At 36.3% G+C, this 19,018-nt stretch overlaps 1 protein-coding gene and 1 pseudogene across 3 annotated transcripts in view; one reads left to right on the forward strand and one right to left on the reverse strand.

The window, feature by feature from the left end:
- SPIDR (scaffold protein involved in DNA repair) overlaps positions 1–19,018 on the forward strand; it is a 423,741-nt gene that overhangs the window by 116,344 nt on the left and 288,379 nt on the right. The gene's annotated exons all lie outside the window — the stretch shown is intronic.
- On the reverse strand, positions 2,446–10,064 carry LOC308633170 (ubiquitin-conjugating enzyme E2 D3-like; annotated as a pseudogene). Its single transcript has 2 exons — positions 9,909–10,064; positions 2,446–2,670 (listed from the first exon to the last, which is right to left on the reverse strand). The product of its transcript is annotated as a ubiquitin-conjugating enzyme E2 D3-like (transcript).

Below are 19,018 nucleotides of genomic sequence, written 5' to 3' on the forward strand. Positions count from 1 at the left end.
CCATATCATTTCACTTTCATGGCTTCCGCGAATTGGGATTGAGATTTCTTTTAAGTTCTAAACATAAGTTGTTTTAAAAATATATCTAGTTATAACTGATTACCAGGATTGTATAGACTAGTTTTTACATTTTATTCTACTGAAATTAAGGAAAATGTGTTAAAATAATAAAAATCACATTTAATTATATGTGTTGGGAGCCCCCAAGATAAATTTTAGTGAACTGCTAAAAGTAATCATAAGAAGTCAGAAATGGGTATACCCATGGCTTTGGTTAATTATAGCAAAGGGTAGAGGTGCAGCAGGAGCATTCTAGAGCTTCCAAGACTCCTATTCTGGGGGAGCTGCAAAGGACATGCTTAGTTCCTGTAACAATGAATTGTAGCAGCCCATACAAAGTTTTATCTTTTGGGGAAGACCTAACAGGTCAGTGCCTACTGACTGACTTGCTGTTATTGAAACTCCAGTCCTATAGAAGGAAAGTAGGTGTTTACCATAAATTATATTGCTTGCACAAACTATAATCTACACAAAGTGGTACAGAGTGGTCAAGGCTTCGTGCATGCAAAATGTTTCCATCAGAATATTCCAAGAGTTCACTTCTTAAGTACTCATCAAGGGCCAGTCACTAGAACAGCCTCTTCAAGAATTATGTTAAATTGGAACAATTCAGCCTGCTAAGTTGATGCTTTCCTGAACACTCCATCTCCAGTATCGTATACTTCACAAACAAAATGTTTTTCTAGGTGAAATCACATTTCAAATATATTCTTTTAATGACTTGATTACTTTTAGTCAGCATTCTGATTTTCCCAAAAGAAATATTATATGACTTTATAAATTAAGCCCAGAATAACTTTATAGAATCATGGGTCTTCAAAATTAGTAAACATAATAAAACTGATAAACATTGTTTTGTTTGAATTTAAAATTTAAACCAAGTGTCCAGGACTATCTTTGTCATTTCTAGATTTTATACGGATTGAAAGTATCTTTCAGTTTTTTCCATAGTTCATGTTCTTGCATGAATATCAAAAAGTAATCATTTTCAGTGATGACTTATCTCCATAATATTGTTTTAGCTTATTGTGGCCAATAAAATTCCCAACAGTATATTAAACATTATCTTTTAGCTATCGAAATAACGAATGAAACAAGCATTATGAGATATTACACCTTTTAAATTCCTTGATATTAAAGTCCTTGGTGTATCATCTTTATTGAATTTCAAGATTATGGAAAAGTACATAGGTCAGTTTTTTCTTAGAGACAATTAATTTTGCCTTTTCTCGCATTTGTAGCTATTAAAGCTAAATGCATGTGTGCACACACATGCACACAAATGTATATACGTATTTCCCCCTAGTTTTTGGCTCCCTTTCTTTTGTAGACATAGTTGGGGATAATGTGTGTAGGATGCATGTGGATAGTGGGGATTCCCAAGATTATTCTCTTAATTGGTTATGTGACTTTGGACAACTATATACCAATCATTTAATCTTCTGTTTGTCTTATTTGCCTCCTTTCACCTCAGAGTAATCTTATAAGAATTATTTTGATACAATTAGATTATTTCAGAGATGTACTTTCATGGGCATATAAGATATGATGAGATATCTCTTACCAGAAGTCTAGTCAGGGCCTTTGGAGCTTACCTTGGATTTGGAAGGAGGTCTTGGGCCTCTGAAATGATTGTTGTTAGATTTGCTTTACAGATGAATGCTTTGGGCTCTTGTTGGCTCAACTTAATTGTACATAAATCGCCATATGTCCATTTCTGAAGATCAGAATCTATATTTTATCAATCTTTATTATTCTTTTGATGTTCCACATTGAGCCTTTCTATTTTCTGATTTCTAAACCCAAGGCAAACAAGAAGGTTTTTCACTTTGGCAGTCAGAAAAGCTGTTAGGAGTAGAAGTAGGGCATCATAGTAGTAAGACAGCAAGCATCCTTGTAGATAGAAGGAAAGAAAATCCATCTGGCATGTGCAGAACTATATTACCTCAAAGTCAAAAGCAGTAGTCCTCTACAAGAATAACTGTGAGCTTTCAAGATAATATTCAAGTGTATTCAGCATGTGCTATTTAAGAAGATAGAAGAAATGATGGAAACCTTTATTTCCAAAGGATTTTTTATTCAAATGATTAAAATATGAACATTTTTAGAAGATTCTGAACCACAAAATGCTTAGTGAAAAATTGGTTAATTTTGATGAGTTTAGAAAGACCAAGTATTACAGGACTTCTCCTAGAGGTCTCAGTACACACAAGCCTATTATCAGTTCCTGAGAAACTTTACTATATAGAAATCTGTCTAACTTTATTCAGATGAGTTTATTCAAATGGATATGACTGAGTTTATTCAAACTGATTTGCTCCTTTTTTTAAAACCATAACTTCAAGTTTATACCATAATGCAGGTTATTCTGACTTTAAGGTAGCATCAAATGGCATGCTTCTGAGTCCATTCCTGAGATAGTCTGTCGTATTTATCTTGTCTATCTTATAGATTCATGCAATCTCTGGCATTAGATATTCACCTGAATTTGGATCACATAGCAGTGAACAAATAGATAAAAGAACTTTAGAAATAGTTAAAGTGGGAGACCATTGTGTTCTTAGAATATTGAGACAAATGTTGCCATTGTTATTAATTTTTGGATGATAAATTCTTTTTTTTTTTTAACTTACAGATCGTTTATTTCTGGAACTTTCCACCAATATTTTCAGCCCACAATTGAACATGGGTAGTGGATACCATGGAAAGTAAACCTCAGATTAGATGGAGTTACTGTATTTTGATTTGTATATTTACAAGAATGAAAGAATTGTTCATCTTTTTCTGTGAACATCATATATCTTGCGAGTATTTCTGTTCAGTAGTTTCTCTAATTTTTCTTGACTAGTATGAAGACATAGGGAGTTATGCCTGTTACTATGTCATATGTCTATTTCTATATTATATATATTTGGCCTATTGTCAATGCTATCTTTATTTTTTCTCTTTTTTTAATTTAATATAATTTGTTATATATGACAGCAGAATGCATTTCAATTCATATTTCACATACATAGCAGTTTTTCATATCTCTGATAGTACACATGTAGAGTCACACACTATTCATGTCTTCATATCTGTACTTAGACTACTGATGTCCATCTCATTCCACTGCCTTTCCTAACCCCATGTCCCCTCTCTTCACCTCCCCCTCTTTGTCCTATCTAGAGTTCATCTATTCCTCCCATGCTGTCTCAACAATCCCCATTATGAATCAGCATCTTTATATTCAGCATTTGGTTTTTTGGGATTGAATTACTTCACTTAGCATTTTATTCTCTAACTCTATCCATTTACCTGTAAATGCCATGATTTTGTTCTCCTTTAATGCTGAGTAATATTCCATTGTGTCTGTATTCCACAGTTTCTTTATCTACTCATCTATTGAAGGGCAACTGGGTTGGTTCCACAGTTTAGCTATTGTAAATTGTGCTGCTATAAACATTGATGTGGCTGTGTCCCTGTAGTATGCTGTTTTTAAGTTCTTTGGGTATAAACCAAGGATAGCTGAGTCAAAAGGTGGTTCCATTCCCAGTTTTCCAAGGAATCTCCATACTGCTTTCCAAATTGGCTGCACCAATTTGCAGTCCCACGAGCAGTGTATGAGTGTGCTTTTTCCCCACATCCTCACCAAAACTTATTGCTGTTTCTATTCTTGATAGCTGCCATTCTGACTGGAGTAAGTTTTGATTTGCATTTCTCTAATTGCTGGAGATGTTGAACATTTTTTCATAAATTTGTTGATTGATTTGTATATCTTCTCCTGAGAAGTGTCTGTTCAGTTCCTTGGCCCATTTGTTGATTGTTTTTTTTTTTTTTTTTTTTTTTTTTTTTTTTTGGTGTTAAGATTTTTTAATTCTTTATATATCCTAGAGATTAGTGCATGTGGTACAAATTTGTTCCCATTCTGTAGGCTCTATATTCACCTTACTGATTGTTTCTTTTGCTGAGAAGAAGCTTTGTAGTTGGAATCCATCCCATTTATTGATTTTTTTATTTTAATTCTTGCGCTACATGAGTCTTGTTAAGGAAGTTGGGGCCTAACCCAACATGATGGAAATTTGGGCCTACTTTTTCTACCATTAGGTGCAGAGTCTCTGGTTTAATTCCTAGGTCCTAGATCCACTTTGTGTTGAGTTTTATGCATAGTGAAAGATAGGGGCTTAATTTCATTTTGCTGCATATGGATTTCCAGTTTTCCCAGCACCACTTGTTGAAGAGGCTATCTTTTCTCTAATATATGTTTTTGGTGCCTTTGTCTAATATAACTGTAATTATGAGGGTTAGTCTTTGTATCCTCTATTCTATACCATTAGTCTACAAGTCTATTTTGATGCCAATATCATACTGTTTTTATTACTGTTGCTCTGTAGTATAGTTTAAGGTCTGATATAGTGATGCCATCTGCTTTACTCTTCTTGCTAAGGAATGCTTTAGCTCATCTGGGTCTCTTATTTTCCCAGATGAATTTCATGACTGCTTTTTCTATTTCTATGAGAAATATCATTGGGATTTTTATTGGAATTGCATTGAATCTGAATCGTGTTTTTGGTAGTATGATTACTTTGATAATATTAATTCTGCCTATCGAAGAACAAGGAGATCTTTTCATCTTCTAAATTCTTCTTTAATTTCTTTCTTTAGTGTTCTCTAGTTTTCAATGTAGAGTTCTTTTACTTCTTTAATTTGGTTGATTTCACCTTTTTGTTTAGCTTTGATTCCCAAGTGTTTAATTTTCTTTGAGGGTATTGTAAATGGAATAGTTTTCCTCGTTTCCCTCTCAGAGGATTTGTTACTGATATATGGAAATGCCTCTGACTTATGGATGTTGATTTTGTATTTGGCTACTTTGCTGAATTCATTTACTTGTTCTAGAAGTTTTCTGGGGGAATTTTTTGGGTCTCCTAGATATAAAATCATATTTTTGGCAAATAGTGCTTATTTGAGTTCTTCTTTTCCTATCTGTATCCCTTTAATTTCTTTTGTCTGTGTAATTGCTCTGCCTAGTGTTTCAAGAACTATGTTAAATAGAAGTTGTGACAGAGGGAATCCCTTGTCTTGTTCCCATTTTTTTTTTTTTTAAGAGGGAATGCTTTCAATTTTTCTTCATTGATGTTGGTCTTGGGCTTAGCATAGATAGCTTTTACAATGCTGAGATATGTTCCTGTTATCCCTAGTTTTTCTATTGTTTTGAATATGAGGGTGTGCTGTATTTTGTCAAATGCTTTTTTTTTTTTTTGCATCTATTGAGATGATCATATGATTCAAGTCTATTAGTGTGACGAAGTACATTTATTGATTTCTGTATGTTGAACCAACCTTGCATACCTGGGATGAACCCCACTTTGGTGCACTATCTTTTTGATATGTTTTTGTATGCAATTTTATTGAGAATTTTTGCCTCTATGTTCATTCGAGATATTGGTCTGAAGTTTTCTTTTTTTGATGTGTCTTGGCCTGGTTTTGGAATAAGGTTGATATTATCCTCATAAAATGAGATTGGAAGTGCTCCCTCTTTTTTCTATTTCACAAAATAATTTGAAAAGTACTGGTATTAGTTCTTCTTTAAAGGTCTTACAGAACTTAGCTGTGTATCCATCCAGTCCTGGGCTTTTCTTCGTTGGTAGGCTTCTGATGGTGTCTTCTTTTTCATTGCTTGAAATTGATCTGTTAAAATTGTGTACATCATCCTGATTCAGTTGGGGCACATCATATAACTGTAGAAATTTGTCATGCCTCTGAAATTTTCTATTTTATTGGAGTACAGATTTTCAACATAATTTCTAATTATCTTCTGTATTTTTGTAGTGTAGTGTTGTGTCCTTTTTATCACATATGTTAGTAATTTGAATTTTCTCTCTTCTTTTTGTTAGAATGGCTAAAGTTTGTCAATTTTATTTATTTTTTCAAAGAACCAACTGTTTTGTCAATTTTATCAATTGTTTCTTTTTTTTTCTCAATTTCATTGATTTCAGCTCTCATTTTAATTATTTCCTGTGTTCACCTGCTTTTGGTGTTGATTTGTTCTTCTTTTTCTAGGGCTTTGAGATGTAATATTAGGTCACTATTTGTTGACTTTTTCTTCTTTTAAGGAATGAACTCCATGCAATGAATTTTCCTCTTAGTACTGCCTTAATAGTGTCCCAGAGCCATGTTGTACCAGTGTTCACATTTACCTCTTAGAATTTTTAAATTTCCTCTTTGATATCTTTTGCAACCCATTGGTCATTCAATACCATATCATTTAGTCTTCAGGTGTTGGAGTAGCTTTTATTTCTTATTTTATCATTGATTTCTAATTTTATTCCATTATGATCTGATAGAATGCAGGTTTGTAACTCTACATTTTTGTATTTGCTAAGAGTTGCTTTGTGGCATAATATATGGTCTATTTTAGAAAAGGATCTATATTTTACTGAGAAGAAAGTGTATTCGCTCGTTGATGGATGAAATAGTCTATATATATATATATATATATATATATATATATATCAGTTAAGTCTGTTATTGATTGTATTATTGTGTCCTATAATTTCTTTGTTTAGCTTTTGTTTAGAAGTTCTCTCCAGTGGTGAAAGATGTGTTAAAGTCACCCAGAATTATTGTGTTGTGGTCTGTTTGACTCCTGATCTTGAGAAGAGTTTGTTTGATGAACATAGACGCCTCATTGTTTGGGGCATATATATTTATAATTGTTAAGTCTTATTGGTTTCCTTGAGCAGTATGAAATGTCCTTCTTTATCCCTTTTGATTAACTTGGCTTGAAGTCTACTTTATTTGCTATGAGGATGGAAACCCCTGCTTGTTTCACAGACCATGTGAGTGTATGATTTTTCCCATGCTTTCACCTTCTGTCTCTGGATATCTTTTCCTTTGTGTCTCTTGGAGGCAACATATTATTTGGTCTTTTCTTTATCCAGTCTGCCAGTTTATGTCTTTTGATTGGTGAGCTTAGGCCATTAACATTTGGGGTTATTATTGAGACATGATTTCTATTCCCAGCCATTTTTGTTTATTTTTGGTATTTAACTTGACTTGGTTTCTCCTTTGATTAGTTTTTCCTTTAGTGTAATACCTCCCTCTGCTAATTTTCATTGTTGTTTTTCATTTTCTTCTCATGGAATATTTTGCTGAGGATGTTCTGTAGTGCAGGTTTTCTAGTTGTAAACTCTTTTAGCTTTTGTTTATCATAGAAATTTTTTATTTCATCTTCAAATCTAAAGCTTAATTTTGCTGGATATAAGATTCTTGGTTGTCTCCATTTTCTTTCAGGGCTTGATATATGTTGTTCTAGGATCTTCTAGCTTTCAGGATCTGGGTTGAAAAGTCTGCAGATATCCTAATTGGTTTTCCCCTATATTTAATCTCATTTTTTCCTCTTGTGGACTTTAAAATTCTCTCCTTATTTTGTATGCTAGGCATTTTTATTATAATGTACCTTAGTGTGTATCTGTTCTGGTTTTGTACATGTGGTGTCCCGTAAGCCTCTTACATTTGGTTTTCCCAATTTTTTGATATTACTTCATTGACTAGATTGTTCATTCCTTTGGTTTGGAACTCAATGCCTTCCTCTATCCCAATAACTCTTAAATTTGGTCTTTTTATGCTATCCCATATTTCTTGAATGTTCTGCACATGATTTCTTAACATTTTCACTGTGTGGTCTACATTCTTTTCAAGATTATATATTTTGTCTTCATTTTCTGAGGTTCTGTCTTCCAAGTGGTCTAATCTGTTGGTGATGCTTTCAACTGAGCTTTTAATTTGGTTTATTGCTTCTTTCATTTCAAGGATTTCTCTTTGTTTGGTTTTTTTCCCAGAACCTCCATCTCCTTATTTTCCAGAACCTCCATCTCCTTATTGAAGTAATCTTTTGCTTATGTAGCTGTTTATCAAAATGATTTTTTTGTTGCCTGTATTTGCTCTCTTATATCATCTTTAATTCACAGAACATTTTAATTATCTACATTCTGAACGCCTTTTCTGTTCTTTCTTCTGCTGTGCTGAGCATGGACTCTAATAATGTTGCATCTTGATTTGTTTGGGGAACTTTCTTCCCTTGTTCTTTCATGTTGTTCATGTGTTTTTTAGGACTGCAGATCCGAGGCATTTCTATGTTTACCCTATATGTATATAGTGCCCCTGCAGGGTTCCAATACCTCTCCTTTGAGGGGAAGAACAATGTTAGCAGATCCCAATACAAAGAATATACAACCTTAAACCAAATAGTTGCTATTACAGTTTGGTCACAATATATAGAAATAGTGAGTTCAATTATTATCTACAATATAAACAGTGGGTTTGCAAAAGGGTATATGGTTTCTGATGGTGGACAAAGAACTGGGAATGAGGTGTAGGATGAGATGTTAAACGGGTAGGAGGTGAGGCTATAGAGTGATTAGATCTTAGGAAGTGTGAAAGACGAATCTAAAGAAATTGGTTAGTAGCAGGGGAAGAGAGAGGAAGTGATTTGGGGTTGACAAGTAAGTGGAAAGACAGTAGAGTACATAAAACAAACACACATAAATTTAAGAAACATAAAAAATGTAAAAATATGAAAAAAGAAACTATACAACATGACTGTAATGTACGATTCAGACATCCCAGTCCTCAGTATCCTAATTCATGTTAAGTACCTGGTTTCACATACGTTGGGGATGTGAGGGCAGGAGAATAGAGAGGGAGAAAAACAAAACAAAACAAAAACCTCCAATGAAGAAAGAATTGTTTTGATTGGAGATGAGTGTCTTTCCTGCTTCCCTTCTCATCCAGTAGGTGGGGTTGTCAGTTGTTTGCTGGTATCTCTGCCCTCAGGATGGTGAATGTTACCAGGGTGGGAGGGTTGGTCTTGGTTGCAGGGCACCTGAAAGTGAGGTTTGGTCTCCACCAGTCCCCGATGGGAGACTGCAGACACCCAAGGATCTCCTTTGGGGCCCACTTGTATGATGTGGGCACCTGGTCTTATCTCCTTATCGCCTGTAGACCTCACAGTTTCCTGGTCTCTAAATTAGTCTCTAAACTATCTCACTCACCCTCTCCCTTTCTACCTCCTAATTGAATTGGGGACCTTTCTTTCTAGAGATCTTGTGCGTTGCACTCTGGAGGCTCCACACCTGTCTTGGAGCGCTCTTTTGTATTGGGCAGTCACTATGCCGGGTTAGTGGCTGTTGGAAAAAGGGGGAAGTTGAGTATTTTAGGTACCTGCCCAGCTGGTGTTCCAAACTGGAAGTTGCCCCAACTAAAAATGGTGATGAAGATGACCCAAGATAGAGGCGGCTGCTTTCAGCGATGGGGAGTAGGAATGGGGCAGAGGGTTCAGCGATGGCGTTGGGTGATGTGTTCAGAGAAGCATCTCTGTGGCATGCAGTGTTGTGGCTGTCAGCTGTCTTCAGAGCCTGTGCGATGTCTCCAAGTGCATGCAGGCTACCAAGTGTAGGGGACTATGGCAGTGGCTGAAGAATCCCAAGATGGAGGCAACAGGGGGAGCTCCATGTTGGTAGATGGGACTCCACTCGGGAGTGGTGGCCTGAATTCCTGCTCATGGGTGACGGCTGGGTGTCCTGCATGGGATTGGTGTCTAGGATTCCTGTGCAGGTGAACAACTAAGAGTCCTATGTGGGTGCTGATGCCTGGTGGTCCCACCTGGCCACTCTGGGGCCCTGCATGGGTGAGTAGTTGGGGGTCCTGTTCTGACTCTGAGGCCTAGAGCCCTGCACCAGCATGGTGGCCATGATTCCTGTGTGGGAACAGCTCTTGGGGGTCCTCTGTCACTCCCAGTGAAGTAGTATTCCCACTACTTGAATCATAGGTCACGAAGTGACACAGAATGCTGCCTTCCTGTAGCCCACCATGTTGGATCAGCCTCTGGATGATAAATTCTTGTTGTAAATGCAACCTTAGGTGATTTGAAGGGATAGTCTATAGGAAAATGAATTATCAAAAAGAACATACCACCTTGATATTAAGTCATTAAGTCCCATAATTGTGTCTTGCCAATGAAACATATCATCCCCAAGTAGACCTGCAGACTATTCTGCTGGAAGGTCACTGGCCAAATCACTAAGTTCCTTATTAATCTATTTCAGCTCCATAGTCTCTGCTTTTCGTCTGGCTTCTTACTATCTTGGTGTGTGCTCAAAGGTCCTGCCAAAACTCTCGATTGTCCAGGCAGTAAGGAAAGATTATCTCTTGTCTCACACTGGCTGTGCCAGATATAGGCAGAAAGGAGCTAGGGCTTCCCTCAAGCTGTGTCCTCAGACTCCGTCCCCACTCCCCATTTGCTCTTAATAATGTTAACTTGGCTGGTGTGTGGAGGAGTACCCCTAGGACCCACAGGCTGTATATTAGCTTTCACTGATTTTGCTTTTATTATAAGCTTTGTTCTCTCAAGGTACCTACCTGGCTTCATACATCCAGAGGCTTCTGCGTTTTCAGGGGTCCTCTTTCTATTCTTCCATTTTCCCCCCTTCTTCAGTCCTTTATTGCATAGGATTTTAATTCTTTGCCTTGAATATAAATAATGCCTAACTCATAACAGAAAGAGCTATGTCTTGCGTCTGATTTATATATATAACGAACAGATTTATTTTTAAAATATGCTTTCATGTTTGCTTCTTTACCCAGGTATTGAGTGAAGGTCTGAGTTGAGAAATCTTCAGCTTCCACCAGATTGAGGTCAACTGCTGCCACTGTCTGAGGCTGGGAGTAGGTGGCCTTTGAGAAACACTCATGGCCATATCTGACTGAGTATGTTTTGAAACACAGAGTATGACCACTTAGGTTATATCATAGTTGTATCAGAATTCCACAGTTGCACACTATTTTCCTTGGAGAAAGGGTTGCTTTTCTTTCTTTTCATCTGTGATCACTGCACGCCGGACACACAAGGACATCAGAGGCTGTGGGACTGCACTGCCAGTCAGGATGCCTGCTGTGTGTGCTGAGTAGACCTAGCAGCCTTCATCTCTCCACCCTTTTCTCCCCTCAGCTACTGCTTGGTGAACTTTGACTGATCAGCAGGTTCCTTTCTTGAGCATTATAATTTCTCTTTCCCTTCTTTTCTCTTTGTGTATACATTTGTCCAGTATTTCTTACCTTCCCTTTGGATTTCTCAGAGTGGTGCATTGGGTGTGAGGATGAGATGGAAGGGTACTTTTGTAAATCTCTTAACAGACTTGATTTCTTGTTCCCATTGAGCTGTGATTTGAGGTTGGAAACACATATTTGGTTTGGGGAAGGTGAGCCAAGTGGCTTACAGAGGCATAACTGGGTGTAGCTTGTTAAACCAGTTTACCTCAGAAAAGTTTTTTTTTTTTTTTTCTTCCCCTTGAATGTGTGAGAAAATCTATAGCTTTTGTTTTCCCTCTCACTGGTTCTGATTTTCATGGATAAAGTTTCAGTCACAAAAAGCACACCATATAAACAATGAAAATACATCTCTTATCAGTTTAAGCCTTTCTATTGTCTGCCATAGTGTTTCTTTTATTAATTTTAATCCCAGAAGAACATATAATTCTGTTAGCAGCTGGGAGTCTGGTATAGGCTACAGTTTTGTTTATTTGCTTTCCCTTTTCACACAACCAGTTAAGTTCTTGATAAAGAGTAAGAGAACAGCCTTCATTAAAGGGGTATGTTTTTTTGTGATTCTACTAGAATATAAGGACCATATAAATAAGGCCTTTGGTCCCCTTGCCATAGCTGTTGGAGGGTTCTTGATACACGGCAGGCACTTAATTAATTTGTTAAACAAATAAATCCCATTTTCTGATAACTAGATTTTTTTGGTATATGAGCTACCAGTTATTTTCCATTCCCCTCAAGTTTTAAGACAGTCTTCGTTTTGGTGATTCAATTGCCATGGCATATACTCAGCAGCATTTTTCTTGTTCCCCACTGTCCAACGTCTTTAAAAAATAGTGGTTTGTATGGGAATGAAAAGCTTTTAAGGAGTTAGGGCCTTATTATTCTGTTCTTTCCTCCTGACGCTACTGACTGTTCTCATTTATAGTGTGACTTTAAGAAAGGGAAGCTGAACCCAGGATAGATTGTGTGAACTTAGCATAAGTTGTGATCTCATAAGATCCTACAAGGACAGGTCTGGGCCTGGTCAGTAATTGGATGCAGGGCCTCAGAGAGCAGAGACTAGCACCTGACAGGATATGGCATGGGGGAGCACACCTAGCCTTCAAGTCGGGGCACGGCCAGCACCTACCCACACAACACTGGACGCTTGACAAGGGGTCTTCATAGAGGCAGCTCAGCACACCTTTTGTATTAGCTGAAACCAAAGACTCAAGACTTTGTTTTTTTGCATGAAACATGAATCGAGTGAGCAGTTTTCTGTACTATAATGGGTTATATCGAAGAGAAATTTTAGTTTAGTCGCTATCCTCCTCTCTTATTTCTACAGCATTTGGCTACACAGGTGTCAATGAAAAAATAAAGAGATGATTACATATTGGTGTATTCCACTGTTGTTCCTGGTGTGACCGTCCTATAAAGTTTAGAATTAAAACCTTTAATTTCTGAATATTAAAAAGCAGTGTTTCATCTGACTTATTTGTTTGATTTGTCATTGAGGCAGCTTTACTACTGAGGCACTCTTTGATCTTGCAGTTAGACTCAAACTTCTTTCTAATTTTGTTCATCCAGAAAGCATTGTAGACTTTCATACATGGATGTACATGAAGATTCGCTTTACAGGAATTGGGACACTTTACTTTGGGTACTTCAAGTATTTAGGGCAATCACTTACCAGAATCTTTTCTGAACATTTTATGAAAAAAAATGTAGATACCATTATCTATAATTATAGATAGCTTAAAGAGTATCAGATGAATTGCATGAAACATTCTATTAAATTACTAACTTTTAAATTTAAAGTTTATGGTAATTATTTAAAAGTTTTTAATTTTAGTTTTTTTTTTTAAAAAAGAGTGATATTGCTTATTATCCATCTGTTTAGAAAATTGTAGGATTTTTGTATTACTGGTTTTTCTGTCAGCTCACAGAACTATATGCATGTCTTACTCGTTCTATCCTTGCCCCCTTCCCATAAAGTTGCATACATTATCCTCAAGATGAGAATTTTTTTTATCATCTTGGTAGCACAGAATTATAGAATACCAAAGGATCCCCAAAAGGAATGGAAGTCAGAGTTCTTGTGACTCTTAATGGAGTCACATCCTGTGGAAGTTTGTGATGAGACCACAGTCATAGAAATGCACCTTAACCATCAGGGCATTAGGCACCACTGCTTAGTGGGTTGGGGTAGTTCCTCATGGCGCAACATGAGGGGCTCCTACTTCTTCTTTAGTGGCCTTTGCCAAGAAAGCTATTTCCATATTCTGGCCAGGAGTTCTGTCTCTGCTGGTCATGTGATCATTTGAAATGCTCAGTAGTATCTTCTTTCCCCTTTTCTTTGCTCCTGAATATGTACTCTATTTCAATTAGCAGCATCTGCCTAGAACTGAAGCCCATTGAGTCTAGACTGTTTACTAAAACATTGCATTGGTGACTCATGAATGTTAATGTTTGTGTTTAATCTAGACGATTTAAGAAATGTTTCTGGCCAGGTATGGTGTCACATTCCTGTAATCCCAGAGACTGGAGAGGCTGAGACAGGAAAATCTCCGAACAAAGGACTGGGGATATACCACAATGTAAATCACACCTGGATTCCATCCATAGTACCAGCAAAGAAATGTTTCAGTATTTCTTATTCTGCTGATTTTGCAATGACAACAGATATCCCTAGTTACTTAGCTCAGAATAATGTGGCTCTCATATTAGTGTAGCTTTCTGTTAGACTCTCGCTCTATTTTTTGTTGTTTCTCCTCCCCTCATTTTGTTTTGTGTTTTGTTTGTTTGGTTGGCTTTTGGTTTTTGGTAGCAAGGATTGAAATAGGGGAGCTTAACATCTGAGCCACATTCCCAGCCCCTTTTTATTTTTTAGTTTGAGACAGGATCTAGCTCAGTTGCTTAGGGCTTCACTATGTTGCTGAGGATGGCTTTGAAATTGCAGTCTTCCTGCCTCAGCCTCCTAAGCCCTACAGTTGTTCGCCTCCATGCCTTGTTAAATGTTAAATGTCTTTGGGAAATGAATGTCTCGATCCTCTAGACAGCTTTTATACCTCCCCACTTTAAATTTACTAAATTTTAGATATTTTTAATAACAAATTAACACATATCCATGGGAAAAATTCCACTTAGAACAGTGGTTAAAGGGAGAAATAAACATCACTGCACCCAAAAGTAACCATAGTTGTTTCTTGTGTAGTCTTCAAGAACATTCTGTGAAGATAAGAGCATTTGTATGTGTGTGCCTCTATATATTTTTGTTTGATTGTACCTTAAGGTCTTACCTATATGCTTAGCTTTTGTGATTTTCTGTATCCTTATCATGGTTTATGGATCTACAAATGTTCTTTTTAGTGTTATTTCATGTTTTCTTATGTAATACCACAACTAGTCCTTGATTAGTGGACAATTCTAGTTTGCTTTTCACCCCCTTCAACTCCATTTCTCCCCGTACATAATTCAGAACAGGCATATAAGGCCTCAAATGAGGTAGATTTGCTCTGTCTGCTCTTTTTATACAGTCAGTGTAAGAACACAGCCTCACCAGAGAACACTCTCCCCCTTTTTTTGCCCTACAAACTAGGTTATGATGTGTGTATGTAATTGAATTAATATGGCCTGTAAGTGGAATCTATAGATTGAAAGTACCACATTTTTAATTTTGACACACATTATTATTAGTGTCCCAGTATGGTCACAGCGATTTATTCTGTGCCTTAGTAGCCATTCAAGTCATGCATCTCCTTGATGGTCACTTGTGTGTGATTTCCTTTGAATGCCAGTTTGCATCCTTTGCTCATTTTTCCATGGGGTTGCTTACCTTTTCTAATTGATTCATTGGAGTTTTTGATTATGTTAAACAAAACTAGCTGCTTGTTAATCATAGCAGATTTTTTTCATTTTATTTGTATGTATATAGTGGTGTTTTGTTCTGTTTTGTTTGATACTGAGGATTGAACCCAGGGGCACTTAACCACTGAGCCACATCCCCACCCCTTTTTTGTATTTTGTTTAGAGACAGAGTCTCATTAAGTTTCTTAGGGCCTTGCTAAGTTGCTAAGGCTGGCTTTGAACACTTGACTCTCCTTCCTCAGCCTCCCCAGCCACTGAGATTACAGGCATGTGCCACCGCTCCATGTATAGTGTTTTAAAACCAGTTTGTTCATCTTTTGATTTGTTTCCAGTCAGGTAAGGTTTTGTATACAAGTTTTAAATTTTTATGTAGTTATTTAGGTAAGCTTTTGTATACAAGTTTTAAATTTTTATGTAGTTATTCATTTTTTATGGACCTTTTTGTGTTTTATGTCTTACTAGAAAGACCTTTTTTGCTATTTTAGAATAATTTTGAAATATGTTCCTATTTTATCTCTTTGTCAAAACTATTTTCACATTTTGCTACTTTGGGAGGTTATTTTAGTATAAACAGAGAGGTTTAACAATATGTGTCAAAATTAAAAATGTGATGCTTTCAATCTATAGATTCTACTTATAGGCCATATTAATTATTGTTTTCTTTGATGATAATAATGATGATGATATTGTTATTATTGTTTTTTTTTTGTTTGTTTGTTTGTTTTTCTCCAGGTAGATAGCCAGTTGTCTTTTAAGTCTATTTTTTGACCCACTCTTTATTGGTATTTTTTTGTGTGTATATCTTATTTGTATTTTTATCTGTTTCTGAAATTTCAATGATTTGTCTATTTCTGAGTTAGTACCAGGCTTTTAATTGCAGTAGCTTTACAGTGTATTTTCTCATAGAAGTTGTTGCCTTTTATTTTCTTTTTTAAAAATATTCTTGCTTGAATAAACAAAAAAGCTAGAGGGACATCCTTTAAACATAGTGGGGTGATTCTGCTTAGATTAAGCAAGTTGTCATGTATTTCATATATACCCATATATTAATTTTTTTCTGGACCTAAGACTTATAGTTACTGAATTGTCTTGAAGTTTGGTGAGGATGTCAGCTATCTGCAGCATGGGGAGGTGGGATGCTATTTTGGAAGGCTGGATTTGGGCCTGGGGAGAAGTGGGCTTGTCCCTGCTGCATTATGTGATTTCTGTGGGAGTTTGAGCAGGTCATGGAACTGTCCCCTGTGTTTCCTCATTTCCACAGGTTGACATTTCCCAGCACATTTTATTGACATTGAGACATCAAAAGTAGTTTTCCATCACTATTTTTCACTGAGCTATTATAAGGAACAAGTGAATTAATACATGCATACGTCCTTTAAAACTGGAAAGGCAAGGAGAAGAACTTGATTACGATGATGATGATATTGTTATTATTGTTTTATTTTACTTTAGTTGAAGGAAGCCTTGTTGCTCCAGAAAATAAGGAGGAAGTAGAATGATGTATATGAGTTTGCTGCTATAGCCCAGACCACTCATTCACCAATTTTTGCTGTATTCTTTCTGATGAGGGAATATATAGATAGGTTGAATCCTTGGAACGCAAGAAGGACTCAGGAGAGGCACTCAGGGTGTGAATGACGAAGCATATTATAGTGCAAGAAGAGACATGATGCCCATTAAGCAATAAAGAACATGGTGTGAAACCTGATAGCAGGTCAGAGATTCTAGAGAACAGCCCTCAGGGTTGACAGTCCCACAAGTAGAGTCTGGAGGAAGCCATGCAAGGCCTTGTAAACCATTGTCAGAAATTTGAATAGTATTCCAAGTGTCCCTGACAGTCATTTATGGAATCTGAAGGAGAGTGTAATGATTTATTTACAGTAAGAAGTTATTTTGATTGTGGTGGGGATGATGGATCAAAGGTGGGATGCACAGGAGTGAAGCAGAGTCCAGCATGGAAGTATAACTAACTGTGGTGGACAGGATACAGAGAAGGATGCGTTTGGTCTGGTTTTAGAACTTAACTGATGAATTAATGATTTATGGATTTCTGATTTGAGCACCTGGGTGGAATGTGGTATTGCATACTGGTAACAGGGATACTGAGATCAACAACTAATTTTGAGGAATATATTAAAATTTAATTTTGAGCTTTTCAAATTGAAGTATTTGTGAATCTGTGGGTTAACTCATCTGAAAACAGATGGACAACTCTGAAATGGAGAGAAGGAGTCTGCACAGATATTTGCAGTAAATTCCTATGGGTTTTCTCTATATTACCATTTTCCGTAGTCAAATCCCTTCTGTGTGCAGCCTCCAAAACAATCTTCTCAAAGTACCTCCAGAGTTCATCTTCCTTGCCTGTTCAGAAATAATCCAAAATCATTATTTCGTAAGAAAAATCATCCTCAGTTTTCTGCAGAGGATTTCTAAACTCTTAAATTTGACAGTCAAGATGATCCACAGCCTGTTCTTGCTCAGTTTGTACCATTATGTTGTTTTTATTATTTTTGCCTTTTAACATTTTTTATTGGTTCATAATAGTTATATAAAAATTTAGGATTTGACATAATTATGAATTCATGGAGCATAGTTTGCTCCACTTAATCCCCAGAAGTTACATTTACCTTTCCCCTTCTTCCTCCCCCTATTTCCTTTCTCAAAAATAGATGTCTGGTGGATACACCTGATGGTGAAACTCACTGTAGTATATTTATATTTGTACATTGGAACGTTAGGTCAGAGTTATTTCACTGTTTTTCCCTTATCCCATCCCTCTCCCTTTCTTCTCAATCCCATTCTTCTGTTCCCCGATCATTCTTTTATTTTGATAGCATTCCCCCATTTATTTTCCCTGTCTTTCTCCCCCCACCAATTTTAGACTAGCTTCCATCTATCAGAGAAAACATTCAACCCTTGACTTTCTGCATCTGGCTTACTTCCCTTAATATGATGTCCTCTAGTTCCATCCATTTACCAGCAAATGACATAATTTCCATTCTTCTTTATGGCTGAGTAGTATTCCATTGTGTGTGTGTGTGTGTGTGTGTGTGTGTGTGTGTGTATGTGTATGTGTATATATATATATATCACATTTTCAGTATCCATATTCTTCTGTTGAAGGACATCCATAATCTGGCTATTGTGAATTGTGAATAAATATTGATGTGGCTGTGTCCCTTACAAGAATACAAGAATTACTTGTATTCTTGATGACTGTCATTCTAACAAGAGTGAGATGAAATTTGAATGTAGATTTTGATTTTCATTTCCCTGAATACAATGGATATTGAACATTTTTTTCATATATTTGTTGGTCATTTTTACTTCTTCTTTTGAGGTATGTGTGTTTAGTTCTTTTGCCCATTTATTGGGTTATTTGCTTTTTTTGGTGTTGACTTTTTTGAGTTCCTTTTATATTTGGGAATTAATCCCCTTTCAGAGGAGCAAGTGGTGTGACTTACTTCTCAACATGGATTCTCAACTTTAATTTCTCTGAACTTGTTTATATGCCACTAATATTCGTTGTCCTTTTCAGCCTGATCTGCTTTCTTCTCTCCTTTTGCATCTACATCAAAGAATTATGGAATACTGAGCCCAGTATATATATTATCTTTTCCAGAGTATCTACTGGTTCAGATCAGCCAGAATAAGGACTCCATTGTTTATCACTTTGGAATACTTCATATGAGCCATTCATATATTCTTTATTTTTCTTCAAGCTTTTTATGGAACTGTATCTTATTAATTTACTCTCTTGCATAATACCTTACACATGATGTGTACTGAATAAATATTTGTTTAAGAGAATATTTTCTGTATGTGGGGATATGTAACAGATAGTTAGCCTGCTTGTTTTATTTTTTTTTTATTGGTTGTTCACAACGTTACAAAGCTCTTGACATATCATATTTCATACATTAGATTGAAGTGGGTTATGAACCCCCAATTTTACCCCAAATGCAGATTGCAGAATCACGTCAGTTACACATCCACAATTTTACATAATGCCCTATTAGTAATTGTT

Source organism: Spermophilus citellus (genome assembly GCF_964194105.1).
Source record: "Spermophilus citellus genome assembly, chromosome: 14".
In the NCBI taxonomy this organism is placed as follows: Eukaryota; Metazoa; Chordata; class Mammalia; order Rodentia; family Sciuridae; genus Spermophilus; species Spermophilus citellus.